We start from the raw sequence: 10603 nt of genomic DNA on the forward strand, positions 1-10603 counted from the left end.
TGTAGGATATAATGATCAACATAAACTGATGAACAAAAATAGAGCCAGAGTAATAGAAGCATCGAATACACCATCCAACCTAAAAGGGAAGGTGTGGGAAAGTTTAAGACATCAACCAAAGGACTTGTATCCATGAATACTGGTAAGCATAACCAATGGACACAGACAGTAGAGGGGTGAGGGCATATGCTGAGGGATAGGAGCAGCTGGGGAGAGGTCAATGGGGGAAAAAGAAGACTTATGTAATACTTTACTTTAAACAATAAAGAATTTAAATAAATAAATATATAATGGCAAAAAAAAAAAAAAAAGAATTACAAGATGGCTACAGGGGAGCATTACACCAAATACAGGCCCTTCTAAGTGTCCCAGCACGACCACACAGGAGACACATCTGGTCAGCTGACCAGATAATTACACTGGATATTCCAGGGGGAAGTGAGAGGCCTACGGTCAAATGCAATCATTTAAATGCCCATTCTAATCCCCTCTTAGGGAACCTCCTGAGCTGCCTGCCTGCCTTCCTGAGCCTATCTAGCGCTCCAACACTTACATGCCTGGCTCTCCATCTCTTGGCACTTAGCTGAGGGTTCTGCTCCCAGAGGGACTTCCCCCATCCCCTGCCACTCTGATCTTTGCTTACTGCCCCTTATCTCTGAGTCATGCCTCATTGATTTCCTTGGGTTGGTCACCAGCACAAGAAACAGGGAAGAACCTACCGGTTATTTCTCACCATATCCCTATCTCCCTTCCTCTCTGTTCCCTCCTGTTGCCAGAAGTTGCCAATATATAACACTTATTTGCCAACATGTTGCTGCAAAAAATGCAGTTGCATTTTTCTACCTGTTCTATTTCTTCTCTCTAAGTGACAATGTAGATGCTCACCTGATGTCAAGAGTGTTAAGTATAAAATCCAACAACCTTTCTTGATAAAAACCCTCAGCAAATGGGAATAGAGGGATCATACCTCAACATAATAAAAGCCTTATATGACAAACCTACAGCCAACATCATACTCAATGGGCAAAAACTAAAACGATTTCACCTAAGAACAGGAATGAGACAGGGATGCCCACTTTCACCACTCCTGTTCGACATAGTACTGGAAGTGCTAGCCATAGCAATTAGACAAGAAGAAGAAATAAAATGTATCCAAATTGGAAAAGAAGACGTAAAACTATAATTATTCACAGATAACATGATACTGTACATAGAAAACCCTAAAGACTCCATCAAAAATTTTTAGACTTAATAAATGAATTCGGCAATGTAGCAGGATACAAAATTAATGCCAAGAAATCTATGGCATTTTTATACAACAATAGTGAACTTACAGAAAGAGAGACTAAAGAAACAATCCCATTTACCATCGCACCAAAAACATTAAGATACCTAGGAATAAACTTAACTTAAGGAGGTAAAAGACCTGTACTTGGAAAACTACAGGACACTGAAAAAAGAGATAGATGAAGACATAAACAGATGGAAGAACATACTGTGTTCATGGATTGGTAAAATCAACATAATTAAAATGTCCATACTACCCAAAGCAATCTATAGATTCAATGCACTCCCCATTAAAATACCAATGGCATATTTCACAGACCTGGAACATACTCTCCAAAAATTCACCTGGAATAAAAAAAGACCCTGAATAGCTGCAGCAATCCTGAGAAAAAAGAACAAAGTAGGAGGGATCTCAATACCAGATTTCAAGCTGTATACAAAGCCACTGTTCTCAAAACTGCCTGGTACTGGCACAAGAACAGACATATAGATCAATGGAATAGAATAGATAACCCAGAAATCAATCAAACCACTATGCTCAATTAATATTTGACAAAGGAGGCATGAACATACAATGGAGTCAAGACAGTCTCTTCAATAAATGGTGTTGGGAAAATTGGACAGATACATGCAAAAAATGAAACTAGATCACCAACTTACACCATACACAAAAATAAACTCAAAATGGATCAAGGACTTAAACATAAGACGGGAAAACCATAAAAATATTAGAGGAATCCACAGGTAGCAAAATATCAGACATATGCCAAAGCAATATATTCACCACTACAGCTCCTAGGGCAATGGAAACTAAAGAGAAAATAAACAATTGGGACTACATCAAAATAAAAAGCTTCTGCACAGCAAAAGAAACCATCAACAAAACAACAAGAAAGCCCACTGCATGGGAGAACATATTTGCCAATGTTATCACCGATAAGGGTTTAATCTTCAACATTTCCAGGGAACTCATACAACTTAACAAAAGGAAGATAAACAACCCAATCAAAAAAATGGGCAAGGTACCTAAATAGATACTTTTCAAAAGAGGACATAAGGAAGGCCAAGAGACATATGAAAACATGCTCAAAGTCACTAATCATCCAAGAAAAGCAAATCAAAATGACAATGCAGTACCATCTCACACCTGTCAGAATGGCTATCATAAACAAGTCAACAAACGACAAGTGCTGGTGAGGATGCGGAGAAAAAGGAACCCTAGTGCACTGCTGGTGGGAATGCAGACTGGTGCAGCCACTGTGGAGAACAGTATGGAGTTTCCTCAAAAAACTAAAAATGGAACTCCCATTTGACCCAGTAATCCCACTTCTGGGAATATATCCCAAGAAACTAGAAACACCAATCAGAAAGGATATATGCACCCCTATGTTCATAGCAGCACAATTTACCATAGCTAAGATTTGGAAACAGCCTAAGTGCTAATCAGCAGATGAGTGGATTAAAAAACCGTGGTACAAAGGACTTGTATGCATGCACATAAGCCTAACCAATGGACACAGACAACAAGGGGGTGAGGGCATGTGTAGGGGAGGTGGGGGGCAATGGGGAGATAAGGACACATATGTAATACCTTAATCAATAAAGAAATTAAAAAAATAAAAACATTTAAAAATATATTTTATTGATTTTTTACAGAGAGGAAGGGAGAGGGATAGAGAGTTAGAAACATTGATGAGAGAGAAACATCGATCAGCTGCTTCCTGCACACCCCCTACTGGGGATGTGGCCGAAACCAAGGTACATGCCCTTGACCAGAATCGAACCTGGGACCCTTCAGTCTTCAGGCCAACGCTCTGTCCACTGAGCCAAACTGGTTAGGGCTAAAAACATTAAAAAAAAACAAAACAAAACTGTGGTACATCTATACAATGGAATACTACGCTGTGGTAAAAAAGAAGGAATTCTTACCATTTGCAACAGCATGGATGGAACTGGAGAGCATTATGCTAAATGAAATAAGCCAGTCAGAGACAGATAAATGTCACATGATCTCACTCATTTGTGGAATGTAATGAACAACACAAACTTATGAACAAAAACAGATCCAGAAACAAAGAAGCATCCATCAGACTGTCAAACCTCAGAGGGAAGGTGGGGGAGGGGTAAGGGGGAGAGATCAACCAAAGGACTTGTATGCATGCATATAAGCCTAACCAATGGACACAGACACCAGGGGGTGAGGGCATGAGTGGGAGGGGGGTGGGGAGGAAATCATGGGATAAGGACACATATGTAATACCTTAATCAATAAAGAAAAAAAGTTTTTAAAAATTAAAAAAAGAGTGTTAATTATACTATCTCATTTAATGCTCTCAAAGTAAGCACTGCTATTATGTCTTCTACAGATGAGCAAAACAACTCAGAGAGGTTAAAAAATAACTTGACAAAGATGACAGAGTTTAGGAGCCATTACTCTTAGCTACTGGGCTATATTGTCTAAATAGGTTAATTGAAGGCAAAGACCATATCTTAGTCACGGTGTATTCACCATGGCACTTCTTTGGGCTTTCAGTACTAATGTATTATTGAGTTATTAAGAACTCCTATTTGCTGATGGCTAACTGTATGCTCACTGTATTCTGAGCAAAACAACTGTTATTTCATTAAATCCTCTGCACATCTTTACTAGCCAGGTTCTGCCGCCCATATTTAACAGATGAAGAAACTAAGGCTTAGTAAGATTAAATCTCTAGTTAGGTCACACAGTTAGTAAATAGTGGCACCATGGTCTATCGTGACTCTAAATGCGAGGCTTTTAAACAAGCTAAGCTGCTCCCACAATCTGGCCCTTCTCCATCTTACTCTTCTTACCTTCCTGCTGTATTCATTCTCCACTGCCTCAGTCTCCATTAGAATATGAGTCCTGGAGGTTCAATTGTTGCTTAATGCACCAAATGCTTTGGCAGCCTATTTATTGCACAATCTCAGCACAGAAAGTTGCCCACATTACCTGCCCTGACCCTATGATCAGCACCCTCTCGATTTCAATTTGCCACCTTCTAATGTCCTAACAAGAGCACCAGAAGCAAAGACTTTCCACAGCCATAAGTATGTTCTAGAGGTCAGACCACAAGAAGGGAAGAAATGCCACCAGCTGAGAGCCTTGCTGAATTCAAGATGAGTGAAGACATGGTCCTCCCCCCCCCCCTTTTTAAAAAATATATTTTATTGATTTTTTACAGAGAGGAAGGGAGAGGGACAGAGAGTTAGAAACATCAATGAGAGAGAAACATCGATGAGCTGCCTCCTGCACACCCCCCACTGGGGATGTGCCTGAAACCCATACACGCCCTTGACCGGAATCGAACCTGGGACCCCCCCCAGTCCGAAGGCCGACGCTCTATCCACTGAGCCAAACCGGTTAGGACGACCTGGTCCCTTTTTACAGGTCTTGCACTAGCCTCATATATGTTCCCCCTCAATATTCAAGAAGTACAATCAAGGCAATCTATGGAGAAGAATGGCCTCTCTGTTGGTTGGTTTCATTGTTAATCATTTTAAGAGTCCAGATAAATCTCCAAAAACCAGGAGAAGGCCTCTTGTCCTAGAGGCCTACCTCCTTTCCTAAAATTGTTGAATTATCCTTCACTTGTACACACATGTGCACGCACAAGTGCACACACATTCGGATAGCTATGCAATTCATTTGATTCCTAATCACAAGATGACTCATCCTATTTATAAACCACTGGTGCCAAATTGGTCTATGTAATAAGATGATGAGGTGGTCTAGACTCTAAGTCACCTGATAGTAATTCAAGGAACAGAATTGATGGAGGTTGGAAGAGGATAGCAGAATATAACATGGAGGTCTCTAAAGCCCAACATATAGAGCAGTGAATTGATCTACTCTGTGTGGTCCCTTAAGGAGACTCTGGATCCATTGGTGAGGTTACAAGATAGGCAGATGTTGACTCAATATGGAGGAAACTAGTTACTTCCTAGTTACGAGAGTGATTCACAATAGAATGGGTTGCCAAGGTGGTGGACAGATTCTTGTATCTGAATGTCCTTGAGCAGACACCAGACACTGGAGGGAGGCTCCGAGTTGAGTGGAGGACTGACAGAGCCCCTCAGCAATCGTGTATGGGTCTCAGTCTGTGCTGGGCAGGAAGCAGGCGCTGGGGATACAAGATTGAAAATGGCATAGACATTCCTATCCTCCAAGAACCCTTACAACTCAGGGATTCTGCTCCTCTGGATTTAATTTAAGGCTGAGGGCAGATACCACAGTTCATACTTCTCTTGTGTGCTCACAAAACCTAAGCATAGTGCAATGAAGCCAGACCCAGCAGGGAGCATCTGGAGATAAGAGTTATACTTTCCACCTGTGGAATCCTTAGCACCTAGCAAAATAGTAAGAAATAGTTTTGAAGATAATGAATGTGTGTCCAGGGAATAATCAATACAAGTCAATAAATGGATCCACATAATCTACAATACTGACTCACGGTTGAAAGGACCCATTTCAACCCCAGTAATCTACATGATGGGTAAAGAAGTGTCCAAATTTACTAAGGTGCAATGAGTTACACTGGAGACAATGAGGCCACTGGAGAGAAGATTGTACTACTTGTCTCCAGTGGCCTCATTTATAACCATACAACCCTTGGATGGTAAGACCATAGCTCTTCTGAACATCTCCGTGACGAAGGTCCCAGCAAGCAGACCATGGGCTCCTTAGAAGATGCTGAGTTCACCTCTCATCTTCCTTCTTGTCTGAAGAGTGCCACTAACCTGGTTTTGAAGGTATCAAAAGTTAATGACAGAAACCAGTTGGAGAGATAGGTGTGATTCTCTAATTGACTAGCATTCCTCTGGAAAACATTTAACCAGAAATGATGTAATCATTTACCTTTTATTTACCTTCTAAACCCAAAGTAGAAATCATTTCAACATCAGCTGAGTTCTCACTAAAGTCAACAGGTAAAGGTCTCTTCTGCAATATTGATTTCCAGATATTTTCTGCTGATTGAAATTATGGGGGTAAACACATTTTTTTTTATTCCTTTAATTGTTAACCAAATGCAATACATTTTTCTTTTCTTTTTTTCACTTTTCTTAAAATACAGCTATTTTTCCTATTATTAAGAATAACAATTTGTTCCCTTTTAGGCAGTGTCCAGCAGCCAGACTCCTCAAATTTCTTTGGGCCCTATATTCTTTTGATTTGGGGCTAACAGAGATAAAGTAATTGGGTTAAATCCAGGCTCCTCCTCAGTGTGATGTGGTCAAGTTGCAGAACCTCTCAGCCTCTGCTTCTTCTTCCACAAAGAACAGAGGATGAGAACAGTACCGCTCCTGTGGAGTTGCGAGGATTAAAGCGCAATGCCTTTTACAGAATAAGGAATCACTATGAGCTCTGATGATGATGTTTTCCTGAGAAGCCATTCCAGCTCCAGAAAACTCAAATCTCCCCATATTTTCTTTAACCCTAAAGTGATTTTCTCTTTTGAGAGACAGACGTTTGAGTGAGTGTCAAAGCCGCACCAAACAGTATATAGTTTGAAGTTTTCCAAACAAAAGAGAATGGAAGGTTTCCCATAGTTTCTTAGGGGATAATGAAAAGCCTACCTCAAGGATCGTTGTGTTCTTGAGGCCAATTTCACACATAGGATCAGCAACCCAAATGGGTTATAGAACTTTCCTTGAAAGAGTAGAAAGATTTGGTGAAGTACAAACCTGTTTCTATTCTGGGTTTAGATTATGCCTCTTCCCCAGGCTGGGACTAGGATGCAGGAAAAAAGAGGCCAAAGGCACAACATCTAAGGAGGTGCTATTCTGAGAATGTTGCACCTTCACCCTCTCCCTTGCCCCACCCTAGTCCAGGCCCTACTTTCCCCCATTTATCCCCTCAAATGTATATCTTTTCAGGGTTTGGATTTTCAGAGCCAAGTCATGGTTATGAGGGCAGGATTGGGGGAAAGCTTGCAGAGCCCTTTCTCCACCCAGAGAAAGGGAGCAATCACCTCCTGTCACTGAGCTTTAATAATTTTACCACGATATGCTCTGGCTCACGTTTCCCAACTTTAGTGCGTTGGCACTGAATACAAAGGGCTCTTCCAAATTACGTTCAGGGCAACTGGTGCTAAGTTACCTTCTCGGGAAATCTGACAGGTCCTCGGACAAGGGTAACCTGCATTCCATGAAGCGATGCTTTACATTGAAGAAATAAATCCCAGTCTTTCTCCACAGGACAAATATTAAAATTTCATATAACTTATAGTTCTTGGCTAATCCAATGTCACCGACCAGATGAGTCAAGATGAGTTCCTTCACGGAAAATGGTGTCTTCTCTGCATCCAGGCACCCAACATCACGGATAGTAGGTGTTTCATAAATGCCCATATAAATGAGGAAACACCACACTTATCAGTAAGTAATTGGCCTCTCAGGACCTAGGCCCTTTAAACACCAGAAAGGGCAGAGCCAGGAATCTGGCCCAATGATTTAAACACCAACTACGGCCACTTCCTCTTTGGAAAAACCAATTGTTCCTCTGGCCTTTGCTGACGTACACTTGTCCATGTCCTGTTTTGTGAGAGGCTGGGTTCTAGCTCTCTCCTCAGTCCTCGCTTCCTGGAATGATTCTCACCCTGTTCTAGTCCTATCCTATGCCCGGAGACCCGTTTCCGCTGGCACGGCCCCGGCAGAAACAACCTCAGCAACTCTGACTCCGAGCTTCCTGGGACCCTTCCTGTCCTGCCTCCTGACTGGGAAGCACACATGCTGAATGCTGCCTGGGAACAGTTTGGATGCATTGGTCTCCTAGTGAAGGGCTCTACCGACAGATTCAGAGACCTGGTGCAACCACAGCTGCCATCTTGAGATCTCCACCGTCAGCGCACACCTGGGGTTCCGCCCAGCAAGTGCTGCCCAGCGCCCTGCTGTACCCTCCTGGAGGCAGCTGATTCTCTTCTGCTCCTTAGACTTTGGGCCTGCTCTCCTCAACCTGCTCTCAAAGCCCCTGATAGCCTCCATACTCTATCAGACACAGTTAGTGTGAGTGGGAAGAGTATTATTTTAATACTGTGATGTAGAGCTCATAGAAAATTGCACCAATAAGTAATTAAAATTATGAAACAAATGACCAGAAAGAGAAGTAAATGCCGATCTCCTACTGCATGTAAAGGAACTGGAGCTGGGGGAGGGAGAAGAGGGGGGAAGAGAATGGAGCACTCATGAGTGTATGCTCTGGGCATTTGGCAGGTGAAAATCTGTCCAAGTTTGGAATTGGTACCTCTAGCTTCCCTTGGCACTCTTTGCTACAGCTCTTTTGGAAAACATACCAAAATATTATCTACTAGAGGCCCGGTGCACAAATTCATGCATGGGTGGGGTCTGGCCAGCCCACCCTGATTGGGCCTATCAGGCTGAGCCGGCGGGGGGGAGGGGCCATGGGCAGTTGGCTGGCCAGTCCCGCCCCCTGGTTGAACTCCTGGTCCAGTGGACAATTTGCATATTAGCCTTTTATTATATAGGATACTCTTCTTCACTGTCAGTAAGTAAATGGTAATGGTAACATTTCTTTCTAAGGAAACTGAAAAAAATTTAAATGAGGGACCATTTTATTCAGCTTGACACCAAAGTTATTTCAGTTTATAAGAATTAGACTATGAGGTATTTGGGATAAATCCAAAGATATTAACAAATCCCATTTTAAAAGAGTTTGGATGCTTTCCCACATCTAAGTTCCCACAAAAGTCAGGATGGAAACAGTAGCAGAAGGAAATGGAAAACATCTGACTGGAAGTAGCACACCAGTTCAATGGCGGGGCTATCAACTGGCATAGCCTTTCGGATAGGCAGTTTGGCCAGAGAAATTAAGAGCTTTAAAAATATTCAAATCATTTGAAAAAAATTATTTCACTAATAAGAATCTATCCTGAAAATATAATTAGAAAGCCAAAGATTCCCAAAGGGAAAAAAGAAATGTCATTGAAGCTTTTGAATATGATACTGATTGCTTAAGAACAAACTAAATGTCCAACAGTAAGAGAATGGTTAAATGTATAATGATACACACAGTACAATCACAGACAGTCATTATAAGCATTTTTTCAAGTCTAACCCAATTAGAATATTAAATAAAAAAGGAGAATACCAAGTTGTAAATGCAACATGATTTAAATTCCATTAAAATAACCCCTCACATAGGAAAAAGAAAAAATGGAAATACACTCAAACCGTAAATCCTGGTTATCTCTGGTGATGAGATTGTGGATGAGTTTGTTTTTCTGTTTATAGGTGATAGGGTTATAGGTGAGTTATAGATTGCTTTTTGTTTTCCTGGCATCACTAAAAGAGGACAATACCTAATACTTTAGAAATTGTCACCCATGGGCAATCCAAGAGCAAAGATTCCAAAATAAATGATCCCAGTACAATACATAAATCATCAGAAAGGATGATCAAACAGGACTTTACTTCCTCTTCCCACCCTCAGATTGGGATGGCAATAGAACCACCACAAAAACAGTGTCGAATCCAGAGCAGAGGGGGCTGGGGCCTCACCACAGGATGGGGGAGGTAAAGGGACACACAGATAGCACAGGGAGACATCACACCATAGGGAGAAGCTCCATGGGTAGCAGGTGGCACCAGAGCAGTGGTAGGCCATGATTGTAGGAGGTGTCTAGGCAGATGGGCTTGAAGGCAGCTTTATGACATTCCTCACGCCGTAGGTGGGCACAGCAGCTAAATGTTCCCAAGTTTAAGGAGGGAGTAGCACTTACTAGTAGGTGAGAGAAGGCCTGTAGTCTAGAAAGGGTCCCACAGCTGAGATAAGGGGACTCCTGATTGGGGATGCACAAGGACTTTTTTCTAGGGACTAGATGGGGCAAGAGGACCTGAACTCCTGGGTGGACATGCCAGGTGGGTGTGACCAAGGACAGATGCACTAAGGACAGATGGACATGCCAAGTGGATGTGACTAAGGACAGATGACTAAGGCCTTTGCAGCCTAACTAGGCAAGAGAACACCCTTCTCTGCCCTTGGCTAGAGTGGTATTTGTATAAGTTGCCCCCTCCCCACTTCAGACTTGCTTTGAACCCCAGAGGGGAGAGAAGCACAAGAGACAAGCAATCCTTGGGACTGGGTTTCAACCCAAGTGTCTGGGAGAACAGGTTACATGGAAACAATTAAATTTTCACAAGAGAGCTCAGCGTCAGAAACTCAATTGTATGGCGGAAAATAAAGTTATATTTTACATACCTGAGCTTATGACATGAAATATTCACTCACTGCATATATTTTGGTGATTTTCAGATTTTTTACTAATGGCCATATTTTATA

The sequence above is a fragment of the Eptesicus fuscus genome, chromosome 3 (genome assembly GCF_027574615.1).
Source record: "Eptesicus fuscus isolate TK198812 chromosome 3, DD_ASM_mEF_20220401, whole genome shotgun sequence".
Classification (NCBI taxonomy): Eukaryota; Metazoa; Chordata; class Mammalia; order Chiroptera; family Vespertilionidae; genus Eptesicus; species Eptesicus fuscus.